Here is a 16,422-nt window from a genome sequence, read left to right on the forward strand (position 1 = left end):
AGAGAATCATCAGACAGGCTGGGTCGAGGCAGGCAGATATCAAGAATCGTCAGGCAGGCAAGGGTCAAAACCGGATAATCAAACAGAAAGAGTAGTCGAAATGCAGGCAAAGGTCAGGATTCGGATATCAGAATTGTCAGGAACAGGCAGGGATCAAAACCGGAATAACAGGAACAGACAGCACAAGGCTTCAGTAACACTAGAATCAAGATTCTATCATGGGCACTGGCTGGGGGGTCAGAATGAGCCTTAAATACAGTCAAAGTTTGCGTCAAAACGTGCGTCAATGCGCGCTGGCGCGATCACCCCAAGTGCCTGTACCTTTAAGAGGCGCACAGGCGCACCCTAGGAATCAAAGATGGCCCGGCTCCGGCGCCTAAGAACCACGCGGCGGGCGACCCCGCCGCACAGGTAATTTTATTACATCAGGCCATTCACACCAATGACAGCCTGTATCATAGTCCTAGGTACATCCCCTAGGTTTACATGTGCTCCCATGGGTATAGTTCCCTAAAAGTGGACTTGGGCTAGTTCACTCCTGCTTTCCAAAGCAGTAGAACACACAAAAAACATGGGTTGCAGGCGGAGGCACTTAGGGCTCTTACAATGGGTGTTTGTAAATGCATGTCAAGCATGTAAAATTGCATATATCACAAATAGGCAAAATATAATGCTGATGTGTTTAGGTGCACTCAAACCTCATCTCAAACACGCATTGAACACACAAGAACCATCCATAATGAACTAGATTCATGCAGCAGACTACATTGGTTTTTATTCAGCTGTGGGGTATATATGTGAACTAATTAATGGCCATCTGTTAATATGGGTATTGCATTGGCTAAAACCGGATGATTAGGCATCCTATACCAACAGGGTATTCACAAAGGTGCAATTAACAGAGAATTGAAGTTAAAGAGGAGTAAAATGTTTATGCCAGAAAATCATCGAGCATTAAAAAAACCAAAATACTTGTATTAACTCCAAAACAAATGATTTTGCCAATAAACACTTATATTTCTAAACTTGGCATAATTAGCGTACACAAAATTGTTCTTAAAAACTCACATCATCTTCATATTGTCGTAAGCTGGCATTAGGTGTAGTTATAAAAAAAAGGTACTCCATATTCATAACAGTGGTTCCCAGAATAATAATTTAACACTAAAGAGTACAAGCACACCGTATTCATGAAATGATGTAAGATATTTGTGAATTTGATTTTTATAACAATTTAATGCCAAAAAAATTCTTTACTTCAGTTTCACTTAACTACTCCTTTGTGAATTATCCGCACAGTCTAGAGTATCAAATGGAAAGGAATAGTATTCCATATTTTCTTTGCAATTAGAGTTATCCCTAGCTTGTCATTGGAAATCTGACACATTAGCCAACAAAAACCGTATTAAATCAGAAGTTTCCATAAATATTCCTTATGAATAGGCTTATGCTCGTCTGGCAAGTAGCATGAAGACGTGGACATACCTCATAAATGGATGGACCTATTAAAATACTGTAAAGGTCCTATAGATTATAGCCATTAGAATAACACAAGTTACTGGACACCACAGCAATATATTTTTAGGGCCCCCATAACCCCAGAAGAATGTAAATGTATTTACATTAGGATTTAATAAGCAGTGTATCCTAAAATCTATACCAGACTGTGAATATAATAAGGGGACGCCCATTTTTAGAAATTAATATTTGTGTGGTTTAAGGGGTTTTTGAAACCAATGAAAAAACTAATTTTCTTTAAAACCACAAATTTATTAAAAGATACAATCATAAAAAGCACAAATGAAAAAACGCTGAACAATCAACAAGTATAACAAGTTTAAAAAAACCCCTCAAAATCCTCATATATTTCTTTGAATTCTTGTACTATTCAAAACAAATGGATCCTCAAAAACCATTAAAACCACAAAGCATAAAAATATTTTACAAAAGCAGGACAGCTTCCATTGACTGCTATATGACAATGGCAGCTTTTAAATGGTGTACTGTATGTTGTATTAGAGTTTTTTGTGTTTTTTACACTTAGGGGCCGATTTATCAAGGGTCGAATGAATTCGAGGGAATCTTCTAAGTAAAAAAAATTTAAATTCGAAGTAATTTTTTGGATACTTCGACCATCGAATAGGATACTACGGCTTCGAATTTACTTCGAATTCGATTCGAAGTAAAAATGGTTTGAATATTCAATAATCAAAGTATTGTCTCTTTAAAAAAACTTCGACTTCAATACTTCGCCAAATTAAACCTGCCGAAGTGCTATGTTAGCCCATGGGGACCTTCTACAGCATTTTTCTAAGTCTTTACACATCGAATAAAAATCCTTTGATCGATCGCTAAAATCTTTGAATCGTTCGATTCGAACGATTTTTATTAGACTGCAGGATTGCCAAATTTGTTGAATAAACTTCGAATTCGATATTCGAAGTTTTTTAATTCGATGGTCGAATTTCGAAGTTTTTTGTACTTCGAAATTCGACCCTTGATAAATCTGCCCCTAAATAAATTATGAAAAAAATGTGTATTTGAGTAATATGAGCAGCATATATTAAGCACTAAAAAGTTTGATTTGTGATAATGAAAAAAACTACAATTGTTCGTAAAGCAGCCCTTTATTGTGTGAGTGCCCTATGGCATAGAAATTCTGTCCTTTAAAATGTATAAGTTCTATTTTGCTGTATCTGTTATCTCTCCTTGTTGAACAATTTTCTTATTGTGTTTGGTTGCTATCTGTTAAAAAAAATTGTGTGTGTTGTTTGACAGGAGATGATTAGGTTATAAAAGTAAGAGTAAATAATTATTATATTTATACAAGTATGGGATCTGTTATCTGGAATTTTAAAAATAATTTCCTTTTACTCTGTACTAATAAGACAGTAGCTTGCACTTGATGGTAACTAAGCTGCATTAATCTATATTGGAGGAAAAACAATCCTATTGGTTTATTTAATGTTTAAATTATTTTTAACAGATGATGGGGCTGATTGATCAATGTTTCTTACCAGAATTAGAGTTTTTTTTTTTTATTTTCTTATAACTTCAAATCAAGTATTTCTTAAGCTAAAACTCAACAAATTTGAATCTAAAACTTTGGCATATAAAGTCATGTAGTCAAAGGTCCTGTAGTAGTCAATGGGAGTTTGAACCCAATTTGTTCTTTGAATTTTTTATCTCATAAACTCAATGTATTCAAAGTATTCAAGTTTTTTTCAACAATTATTTTCATTCATTTTTTTATATTCAGATATTTAGCTGAATAGAATCCCAAGCATTCTGGATTACAGAATGAAAGGAAGGTGCGCTACCTTGGTGATCGAGTACCCTGTACCTAAAAGAAAAAGCAGTCCCGATATGTATTAACCTTTTTACAAAAGGAATATTTAAAGTATCAGAACTTCTCACAATTGATAAGCAGTTAGCGTGCCTTTCAGAAAGTGATGATTCTGTCCCGATCTCGTATCTTATGAAGCTGTACCTAACGGGAAGAACTTAAATAGTGCAGCATCGTCAGTGCGTTTACGGAGAGGCGCTAATGACTGCACTTACCCCACAGTTGGAATAGAGGCGCATAGAAGTAGTATCCTGGTGGTCTGACGATGGAATCTGTTCTCACGATGTAGTATTCGGACAGATGTGCCGACCATCCCGGCAGCTGAGAACAGATTCCATCATCGAACCACCAGGATACTACTTCTATGCGCCTCTATAAAGCCTGTTTATCCTTTACATACTGTATATACTACATATTGTAAGACACTCTAATATATTTCGTAACATCTCATAAAAAACTTTTTTGTGAAAAAAGCTATAAGAAGACACAAGGCCATATCTAACAACTGCACAACTATAAAGTAAAGTAAAGTGTTTTTTTTTTCCATTATGTTTATTATACTTATTATGTAAGAAAATCACAGCAAAAGAATGTGGTGTAAAGTCATATCGTTGTAATGAGGTTATTTTCTTTTCCTTTTGTGTTAAGGGGAAAGCCCCATGGCATTACTACATTAGGGCACTAAAAAAAAAAAGAAGGTGGACAGACAAATGTTATGCCCACCCATAATGGAGTCTATGGGAGATGGTCTTCCTGTAATTCAGAACTTTCTGGATAATGGGTTTCTGGATAAGGGATCCCGTTCCTGTATTATATCTTATTTTAATACTATACTAGTCACCACGTATTCCAATATATTGTTACCATCAGATGCAACTGCAAATAGCAAATACACACACACACACACATATATATAAATATATATATAACAGTCCATGAAAGCACTCACAGCAGACGCCATCAAGCGTGTGTCAAAAAGTCATTTATTGGTGCATGGTATATCAACGCGTTTCAGCTCACAGAGAACCGTCGTCAGTGAGCTGAAACGCGTTGATATACCATGCACCAATAGGGTTGCCACCTTTTTTAAAAAATTTTACTGGCTGCTGGGGGGCGGGGACAGAAAGGGGCGGGTCGTGACATCAAAAGGGGCGGGCCGTGACGCCAAAAGGGGCGGGCCACACCGCGGACGCTTGAAGAAGTGAAGAAAAGGTAAGTTCCAGGGGATTGGGGGCAGGCCGAGGGCTCGTTTTAATTGTACTACAAATTTACCGGCAGCTACATTGCCGGTAAATTTGTAATACCGGACCCGGCCTTGGCAGGTATTTTACCGGCTAGGCCGGTAAAATACCGGCCGGGTGGCAACCCTATGCACCAATAAATGACTGTTTGACACATGCTTGATGGTGTCTGCTGTAAGTGCTTTCATGGACTGCTACAATTACTTTTGGTTAGCACCCGGCAAATGATTATGTGAATGGTGAGTGCCGATAATCTCTACATAAATATATATATTGCTCCCTTTATAAGGCTGATTTACAAACATTTTAACATATATGTAAATCTCCCTTGTTTAGCCTATCAAAACTTCTCAACAGTCTGTGGAAACTGAATTGAAAAGAATCTAGTCCTATATTGTTTATACTCCTTTTTTGGTCAAAGCAGAGCTAAGAGAGACATAGAACCTGTGTTTGATTAGCTTATGACATGTACCTTCAGTTAATACATACTGTACTTTAGCATGGAATTGTTTTATGCCAGAAAGCTTTTTCCAGTCGTCTGAAATAGTATGTGTTATTTAAATAACTGGCATGTGTGGCACAAAATTATAAAAACCAGTAGAGATCAGTTATTCATTTTGTTTTATTTTTTATAATGAACAATGAACAGTGTGTGTTTCTGACTGTATATGTTTATCCATCTGTTCATCAACAGATCTGTAAATTTAGGTCTGACTTCTGCTTAAGCAATACACACAAAGAACAGAATTGGCCAGAACGCAAATGATTCAGATTTCTACTGTGTCTCATCTGCTTAACTATCCATCTGGACAATGTTTTGGACTTCTTGTCTACTTAACAAGCACACAACACTCAAAATAATTGGCTACAGCTATATAGCTGTGTTTTTTTGTTACTGATCTATCTGTTCTTGTACAAATATGGGATCCATTATCTGGAAACCCATTATCCAGAAAGCTCAGAATTCCAGGAAGACCATGTCTTATAATAATGATTTCCTTTTCCTCTGTATTAAATAAACAGTACATTGTACTTGATCCAAACTTATTAGAGGCAAAACAATCCTATTGGGCTTGTTTACTGTTTACATTGTTTAATATTTAAACCCCTTATCTGCAGCATTCTGAATAATAGGTCACATACCTGTATCTCTGTATCTTAATAAAATATTCCTCTGCCTAGGTGACGTTTTTTGAGTATACAGGTTTTTTATCCAGAATGCTTGGGACCTGGGGGTTTTCTGGATAACAGATCTTTCTGTAATTTGGATCTTCATACCTTAGGTCTACTAGAAAATCATGTAAACATTAAATACATCCAATAGACTGGGTTTGCTTCCAATAAGGATTAGTGATATCTTAAAGTGATACTGACAGATTTAATGATTTTCTTTTCAAAATATTAATCTACATTAAGGGGCACATTTATCAAGGGTCGAATATCGAGGGTTAATAAACCCTCAACCCTCAAATTTAAATCCTTTGAATATCAAATTCTAAGGATTTAGTGCAAATCCTTTGTTCGATCGATCGAAGTAAAAAATCGTTCGATCGAACGATAAAATCTTTCGAATCGAATGATTTTAAGCGATCGATCGAAGGATTTTTCTTCAATCAAAAAAAGGTTAGAAAAGTTCTGGGGAAGGTCCCCATAGGCTAACATTGTACCTCGGTAGGTTTAAACTGGCGAAGTATGTAGTTGAAGTATTTTTTAAGAGACAGTACTTCGACTATCGAATGGTCGAATAGTCGAACGATTTTTAGTTTGAATTGTTCAAGTCGAAGTCAAAAGTCGTAGTAGCCTATTCGATGGTCGAAGTACCCAAAAAAATACCTAGAAATTCGAAGTTTTTTTCATTCGAATCCTTCACTCGAACATAGTAAACGTGCCCCTAAAAGTTACCTATAGGTCACGCTGATCATTTTTTGTAAGTAATTGTTACTTGAAGTTCCTAAACCTGACTGTTTTGCCAACCCGACTGTCCCTTCTCAGCCTGTCAGAGTTACTAATGTTTACCAACTACTGCAGCACAAATATGGCAGCCCCCACACAGAGGAACATAGGGGTAAGAACGGTAATGGAAAAGCATCAGGTGAATACTTATGGCAAAATTATAAATAGTATTCAAGATGATGTTATGATGGATATAAAAAAGATTATTTTCTGTCAGTGTCTCAAGTATCTCTTTAAGATTATTTGGATAAAATGCCTATGAGAGACCGCTTTCCATAATAGCTTTCTGGTTTCCGGATTAATGTATTTTATTTGTCATGACTGAGCAGGACTCATGATTTGGAAACCCACAAGCAGTTCACACTGGCTGGAGGCTTACCTGAAGTGGATCGAGGCTAGAGGACCTAAATAACAAAGTACCAGGAAGTATATGGAAGAGTCATCAAAAACAGGTCTGGGTCTAGGGCTAGGGTGGGCAGCAGTGGTTCTCAGGCAAAAATCAGGAATACTGTAGGTCACAACAGGAAACTGTAGGTCATAACAGGAAGCACAACAGAATGAACATCAGGCACAAGTTTTAGCTTGATAACTGAGCAATGCTTGGCTGTTGTTTGCATACCTCCCAAATGTCCAGTTTTTCACGATTTTGACAGCTCAACCCACAGTCCCGGATTGTTACTGAAATATCCAGACTTTCTCTCTGATCTCCTGCACTGAAAAACCAGAAAACGTTTCTAGATACTAAAGTTTTTGATAACAAAGTTTCTAAAACCTAATTGGCTTTTGGCAGAGAGCCCAGAATGCATGGCAGGTGCACTTAGATACAGTACTTTTGTAATAATTTAAGACAAGCAAGGAAACAATTGTAACAATTTGAGATAATCAGGTATCTTGGGGAACTATGACTTGCAGCTTAATGGACAATTCACCTTCATTAGCAAAAACTGTAATACATAAAAACCACAGAAACTTTCATAATCTACCAAATTTTGTAAAATTTTCTTTCTATGCTCACTTGTGAAAGTTTCATTCTTATTGCCATTTATATGGAACCGGGTTACATTCTGTGATCCAGATATATTTTTAGTAACAGTTATCCTTTTATTTGGTGATGTTATATTGTTACGTTCCAGTAGGTATGACACGGAGTTGGAAGGGGAACATTTTATTATACTTACTTTGGTTTTACTTTCCTGGACAACTTCCTGTCATCAGATTCCCATTGCTTTCTTGGTATTTTATAAAAACTTGTCACTAAAAAATGGTTGGGCGTTTAAAGGTTTGGGAGGGTCTTTCTGATGGGAGCAGTGGGGAGGTGCTATACTCAATAAGTATGACATGGAGTTGTCCAGGAATGGAAAATCATGGTAAGTATGATACAATTTTTTTTAATAAAAAGGGATATGGTCAATTCCTGGGAGGAAAAGGTAATTCTTCCCCTGTACAAATCACTGGTAATGAAAGGCCTTTATCTAGAATATGCAGTTTAGCTTTGGTCTCCTGTAAGCAAAAGGGATATTACTGAAATAGTGAAGAGTGACTAAGCTGTTAATGCATATAACATAACTCATAGGTGGCCAAGTTGTTATTGTTAATACTTGAGAAGAGGCACCCATCTAAATATTTAACAGAACCATATATAAATATAAAGACCTATTCTTTAATGCCGTATTCACCATCACCTTTTATTAGTTTATTATTCTTACTTATTTTAGTAAGATGTTTTCACCTTTAGGCACAAAAAAGGTTTTTTTTGCAGAGAGACCAGTGAAATTGGGGTATTCTCTGCCTGAAGAGGTTGCACTGATAATGGCAATAGAGAGTTTCAGGAAAGGATTGGATGGCTTATTAGCAAGCATGAGAATACTGATATTAATACTTCTAGTACAATGTATACAGTATACAGTACATCTTGGGAATTATGGCTAAACTGATCTGCAGCACATTCCTAAAAGTTTGCTTGTTAAGAGCCGCTAGAATGAATCCTAGCTTATAACCTCAGGCAGTTCTTTGAAGACATCTCTGGCGCCTAGTTTAGAGTTAGAATTTGATCTACAGCATTTTGAAAAGCATGAGATTTGAAAAATGTGTAGAATACTTTTCCCAACATCAAGATATCAATAGCACTGTAACTACATCCCAGTGATGGAAATTACTTTTATTTTATGGAAGAGCTCTCGTACTGTAGAATGTGGACTATATTGACAGGGAATTGGATCTTTACCAGTAAAACACAGACATTCTATATGCACAAAAAGCAACAAGATCCTTCAAAGGAATACAGTATAAGATAATATAAATTTGGGCACATGTTGTATCATGGTACAGGCATTGGGCCTGTTATCCAGAATGCTTGGGACCTGGGGCATTCCAGATAACAGATCTTTCCAAAATTTGGATCTTTATACCTTAATACTAGAAAATCATGTAAACATTAAATAAACCCAATAGGCTGGTTTTGCTTCCAATAAGGATTAATGATATCTTAATTTGGGTGATGTACAAAGTACTATTTTATTATTACACTAGACATTAAGCCCGTTAAATTAACGGGCGCTAGAACATATGTAGTCAAGCATTCGCCAGAGACGGTCCGTGGGGCACATGCGCAGTAGCGCAATCCCACGGACACAGGGACTGGACGCAGAGACACTTCAACTTTATTATATAGCATTTTTCGAAAAGGCAAAGGATTTTCAACAGGCTAGCCAGATGCTTGCAGTCTTTTTAATTGGAATATTTCTTTATCAATAAAAATAATCCATAGAATTCAAATCGTTTTTTCATAATTAAAAAGGGACATAATGCTAGATTACATCCCATTTACAATCGATTCTCCCAGAAGGTGAATCTTACCTATAGGCAGAAGATAGATGGTAGTCAAGCAGGAATATGGGCCATGGAATGTATGAAAAACTAACAGGTGTCATCCCCAGTTCATCTGCTAGACTTGGGCAAATGAACCTTTTGCCTAAGAATGTGCTGCCCCACTGACAGCCAGGTATAGCGTGCGTCACAGCGGCACGCTGCGCTGTGGTGCTTCCTGCCTTTGAGCACCAGCTTTCCTGCCCTGGCTTCTACTACGCATGCGCAGGCACGAAGGCACGCATACACGCGGGGGGCGGGGGTGAGCGTGCGAGCGTGGAGTGGATCACTTTCCGATGAGCGCCAGGCACCTTTTAAAAAAAAAAACCCAAAAACTTTAGTCTGTGGCACAGTTTCTAATTCGAATCAGGAGCGAGTGGCCCACTTGAACGGAGTATGAAGCGGCCCTTCGGGCATTTGCCCGACCCCAGGTATTGCCAGTCCGGGCCTGCCGGGTGGCAACCCTAGGCACATGCAGAGACACTTCAACTTTATTATATAGGATAGAAAAAGGAAATCATTTTTAAAAATTTGGATTATTTAGATAAAATGTAGTCTATGTATTCTAAAATTCAGAATTTTCTGGATACCTGGTTTCCAGATAACAGATCCCATACCTTTTCAACATTACCAAACAAACAAACAAACTTTGTTACCTTTTATTATACCTGTGCTTATTCTAGATTGGTGACAGCAGGTTGTGTGCATACTGTTATTGTGTTTATTCCATAGTAATATGACATGGAGAAATATGAAGATATTTCCAAAACTGACAGTTTTTGTATTTATGTTGTTCTAAAAATACACCTGGCCTCCCAGAACAGCATGGATGAGAGTAATATTGTGCTGGTCAAACAGACTCACCGGGGCTCATTTATAAACTTTGCGCAGAACAGATTGGTTTGCACTGTGAATATATTTGCCCTGCGCATGGTTGTATTTATAAAGCTGGATAAGAGAGTGCAAACAGAATTGGATTTTTTTTTTATATTCGCATTGCGAATGTCTCTAAGAGCTTTATATAGATATGGCAAAAATCGCAAACATTGGTGGTGGAGAAAATATTAGCAACACCGTTTTGCAAATTGCAAATTTAAGTTACTGTCAACACTATTTTCGTGCAGTGGGCACACTCTCGCAAACACCCGTCTCATTTGCAAAAATTCATTTGCAATGCAAAACCCATTTGCGAATAAATAAGCACTGCACAAACTTTTTAAATGACCCCCACCAAGTATTATGTGGGGTCTAGCACACATACTTTTTAGCAGAAATGAAATTAATTCACTCATGAAATCCCTTGTAGCCAGGTATAGTTAAAAATTAAATTGCATATTAGTGCACAAAGCATTACGCATATCGTGTTTCTGCTGCACGAGTAAGGAATCTGTTGCACCTAGATTCTTGACAGTGTTTAATTTGGAGTCTGGCTTCACTTGTTGCCTCAAATCAGGTGTGGAGAGTATCCAAATAATACACAAGTCAGGGGACAAGAAGGTGAGTACCTACATTCCTCCCTCACTCACCCCAGTGAGTGCTGCTAAATGCTGGCAGTGCTGTATTCATCAGGGAATTTTGGAGTGCAGATACTGGCAGCAATACATTTTGAGCAAGACAGGTTGCAAAGTGCAAAATAAAATATGCCAAATTGTGCACTGAATGTGGTCAATTACCTCATAGGCTCATGACTAAGACTTAATGCAGCAGAAGTACTAAATGTGAAAGGCTCTGTGTACCTTACTAATATGTTAATCAATTACTTTTGTTTTCACTACGCCTGTATACATGGAAGTTCATGAGTGCTTGCTCAATCAGTTTATAAACAATTATTAATATAAGGTCAGATGCAATCACAATTAGGAACTGTGCTGTGCATTGTAGAAGTTACATATGTTGCCACAGATAAGGGAGGTACTGAGAAGATATGAGAAATGGCACACTTACTAGTAATGTGCGAGTTGACCCGAAACCAACTGTGACCGTTGGGTTCAGGTTGAAATTTGCCCAACCATTGCTGGTTGCGGTTGTGTGCTGGTCAGATTGGGGAAGTACACTGCGTCCCTTCTCCAGAAGATTTCAAAACCAGACATACACAGAAGTAGGATAAAGAGTGAGATGACATGGGCCGGGTGTGGGTCCTACTGTGGTAACATTTTGTGGTTTAGATTCGGGTGTGAGTTAAGGTTTTGCAGGTTGTGGGTTGAGTTTTTCCTGACCTGCACATCACTAACACCCACTGTATTGTAAGCCTACATTGAGCATTCTTGTAACAAATTTATAAAATAATAGAGATGAAATAGATAAATGTTTAAGGGGAACTCCACAAAAACATAACTTTTTGAAAAGTAAACATAATTTCAAGCAACTTTGCAATATACATCATTTAAAAATATGCAGACTTTTCATGATTTTTAATGGTTTCTGACAGGTACCTAAGCCTAGCCCCTGCTCTCCTGCTGATATCTCTGACTACTTTGCTGAGCTGGCTGACTACTGTTACTTTGTATCAACAGCCAGCTGTCCTCAGCCTGCATCCTCCAAACCACAATTCCCTGCACACGTGCAAGGAACATCAAAGTGCAGTGCATTTTGGTTTATGTAGTTCCTGCATGCTGTCTGTAAGCTGTGGAGTAGTTGTTACAATTTGTAATGCCGGTGTTTTAGTCCCTCCTTCCCTGCCATAATTTCCAATGATGCAGATAGAGAAGAATTGGTAATCAGCATAGAAAATTGCATTTATTCATACTTTTTAAAGAAACAGGTAACTGTGATGGGTATATTAGGGGTTATGTGTTATGTGGAGTTCCCCTTTAAAGATCCCAGTTATGCTAAGAGTCTTAGTACACTGTCTATGCACCAAGGTTCCAGAGATTCATACTCAGCCAGTGGAACCCACTGGTAAGAGCTACTTATTATTGCATAATGAACATTACTATTTATTCATTTGTTAATAAATTGAGATTTGTGGCACCTGCAGAATGCCAGGTTTAGAAAACGTTCAGGCTCAACAAAGTGATAAGGAAAAAATATATATTATATAATATATCTGAAAATAAATGTGTTGCTTCTGAGTATATATATTTCAAACCCCTGTCTGCTCTCCTATCAGGCCTTAGAATGACTTTCATTTTGATGGTGCTATTTCAGTCGCTTTAACTGCAAATACTGAGCCTAAGAGATAAACGGATTGTGTGGAGTCTTTCACCACATGTTGTTTAAAGTACAGATGAATTGCACAATAAAATGTGACTCCTTTATATGCTAGACCAAAATAAATCAATGTCTTTGCATGCATAGTAACTTTAGCCAATTGCCTTGTCTAGAGAACGCCTTAAGTCAATCAGCTGGTTTGGCAAGCTTATGTCTCATTTCCTTGTCTCTTTCTATTGGCACCATGTAGATTTAATGCAAAAAGTTTTGATTTGCTTGAGCCCATGGGGATGTGGTTAAATCAAGGCAAAAGTGATCAAACTGTTTATGTATCATTTTCAAGTTGTAAAGTGAATAAATGACATGTCTCACGTGTCTCAAAGCATGACGGAACAGGGAATCTGAAAAGCCATTTGTTTTATTTATTACTATTATTATACTTTCTTTGTATTGTGATGACATATAACACAGTGAATCAATTTAATCATTTACATCTTTTCCTGCCCAACTGGAGCTAATATTTTTATGCTCATTAGGAAGCAGTAATATCAGTCAAGGAATAAGAAAAGCATTTCAAAAACATAGAAGTACAGTAAATAATAAGAAAGCTAGAAGGCAGGTGTTTCAAAATTAAATGACATTAAGGACTGATCAAAAGAGTGTAAATATCAGTAAGGGCCACAGTTTTCCAAATGCACAATGGGTAAAACATACTATAGCATGTAAGGAGATTCCAGTGCCACTCTAGGTATTACGTCCCTTCCATTAGTTCTATGCCCACAAGGTCCCACTACTCACACCCCCTCTGCAGATTTAGGGAAGAAGTATCTGACAGAGTTGGGGGGGGGCAGGAAAATTTTATTTACCATATAGGCAATCAAGAGTGGTTCCCATAAAGCTGCCATCCTAAGGCCCTTAAGTGCCTAGATGGTAAATACGCCCCTGGGAAAAGATTGCTCCAGATCTAGTAAACCAAAGAAATGAATCTCATCAGTAGATTAGCAAATGCTACTTGATGATTGGTTGCTATGGTTTACTACTTGTTTACTACATGGTGCTTTGGTGTGCTAATGAAAAGGTTAAATGCATTAAATGAGTTAAGATGACTTTAGATAACACAGTTTCTTCATGACGCATTTAACTCACAAATCCAAGTGGCTTCATCTGTATTAATATATTATAATAGCTTTCCTGCACACTTGGCAAGGTCAGGTATGCAGCAAACTGAGAATGTGGGACACAAGAGGAAATAAAACCAAATAGTATCCAGGTTGAAGTTAATAATAATCATCTTGTTGGTACCCAACTTGCATAATACTTCTCACACAGCCATATGTGGCCAACACATGCCACGTGTGAGGCTTAAAAATCTTTAGTTTACTCACTAAAAATGTATTCAAATAGAAAACCTTCCATTTTTACTTTCTGTTCATTAAAAATAGACAAAAAAGGTCATACTCTTTTCCAGTCAGTTTTCTAGATTCTATTGCTATACTTAGGGATTAGCTGTCCTCTTGGAAATATACATACGTCTATATTATTATTTTTGGCTTTTACAGTTATTTTTAATAACACTATATTTATTATAATCATGAAAAATGCACTTGCCCCTTCCCCTTTGTAAACATCAAATGTTTTTTTTCCAGTCCTTCCTGTCTATTGCCTACATGTTTTCCATAATAATACTTTGACATGTGTATTTGCTTACCAAAATTTTAAAGGAATTCCACTTTCTGTGTCTTATCCTGAGAAAGGCTGGTGTATGAGCTCCATACATGCCTTAACAATGTTAAATTTAGCTATCCTAATTGTTTTAGTTGCTATTCCATAAATGCTTTCCGGTATCTTGATGTACAACATATATTAGATGTCATTGCAAGATCCTCAAAAAGCTTTTCTTGCTTGCTGCTTGTCTTATCTGGGACTGCATGATTGAACTCTGGGTGCCTGTTTTGTTTTACTTCCGAGAAAGACAATTTCCAAATTGCCAATGCCCTTATTTACAAACATGAAACATCTTTTTTTGATAAAATACGATACTTTTAATTTCTAAAAACATGTATTTAGGGGCTGATTTACAAACTTAGATAGTAACGTTTTTAAAAGCCTCATACAAGTTGAGGTTGATTTGAAATTCAGCATTTATGTTTGTAAATCAGTCATATACTGTTTATATTGTTTGCCATTTAATAGCATCTTATAGACAATTATTACGCTGTCTGGTTATAAGGATTATTACCGAGCCAGAGATACTTGGCATATAAGGAGACAGAAATCAAATTTCCCTTACTGAGGCAAACTTTGAGGTTAATATGGAATCTTCTGGATTAACAGTAAAGTAACCAGAAAAGGTTTAAATAAACACCACTTTTACTTTCTCTCTTCCTCTAATACTTGCTTGTTCTGAAAAGTCACTGTTTGCAGAGGTATAGTGTAACGTTCAGCACCCTTTATCCAGAACCAGTGCTAGGCTCCCTGGTCTCGGCTCTTGCTTCTGCCTTTAACAGCCGCCTTTCACCTTGGGAGGAGCCCTCGGCTAATTGGATGCCACCAGGTCTTACTAAGAAAGCTAGCGGTTCTGGACGAGCAAAGGGGCATGATCGTTTCACAAGGATACTGGAATGGAAGACCACTCAACTTGAAAGACAGGTAACACAGAGTGGAACAGGCAGGCCGGGCCAGTACAAGCAAATACAAGAATAGTCAAAATAGGCCAGGTTGGTGCAGGCAGAGTTCAAGGAATGGTCAGACAATGGTCAGATGCTAGGATCAGGATTGGACAGCATAGAATAGTCAGACAGGCCGGAATCAGGATTGAAGAACGAGAGTAATCAGACAGGCAAGGGTCAGTTGGAGAGGTCAGAATAATCAGACAGGCAATGGTCAGATTGGAGTGTTCAGAATAAACAATCAGACAAGGGTCAGGATACAGAATAGTCAGAATAGTCAGGCAAGGCAAGGGTCAATAACCAGAAGATCAACAGGATTCACGTAGAAATAGCACCAGGAACAAACTAAATTGAACCTACAAAGTGCAATGTTCCAAATACTGAGATCTCTTTAAATAGTGTTTGAATTTTCGCCAGGCGCGATGACATCATCACGCCTGCGCGTAAAACCCGGAAGTGCACACCGCACGTGCCATAGGGAAGCCGGCACGTGAGGAGAGAGGCAGCATGCAGCGGGCGTCCCCGCTGGAGACGCGGCAGACGACCCCGCCGCCCACTAGACCACCAGGGTACCGTATTGTTACATCAGCAACACAATTTCCAGTTCACAGTTCCTTATCTCAAAGCCTAACAAAGGCTGCAGCTTAGGAAACGGAAAGGTTTATTTATACTGAGCGCATTATCTTAATTTCACAAGGTGTCATTGAAAAATGTTTCCATTACTGCTTCAAAATAGCAACAAACAAGAAAATATGTGTTCTTTACATCTTCACCAAAAGTTCCAATCATTGTTTAGCAAGGGTCTAAAAAGGCACCTAACTGTTGAAATGCTATTATGTAACTTGTTTTTTATCAGTAAACTCTTTCTCTTAAACATTGAAGAGAATAGACAATATTTTAATGTCCATGTGATGCAATAATTTTGACCAACAAATGCGCATACTGTATATATATATATAAACCTTAATGCACAATAGTTCATATGTACAGTATTTAACAGATGCCTCTTACTGCAATGAAAATGTCTGCTACTAAATAAATGCAAGAATTCTTTCTTTGCTTTTATGGCTGTTCTCAGTAATCAGATCTCTCTCAGAGACAACATTTCTGCAACTTGATATGTGTCCTTTTCTTTGAAATCTAAATTCTGTCTTGGGAAAAAAACACTGGTGCCAGTGTTGTTAGTATTATACTTATG

Source organism: Xenopus laevis, chromosome 8L (genome assembly GCF_017654675.1).
Source record: "Xenopus laevis strain J_2021 chromosome 8L, Xenopus_laevis_v10.1, whole genome shotgun sequence".
NCBI classification, from domain to species: Eukaryota; Metazoa; Chordata; class Amphibia; order Anura; family Pipidae; genus Xenopus; species Xenopus laevis.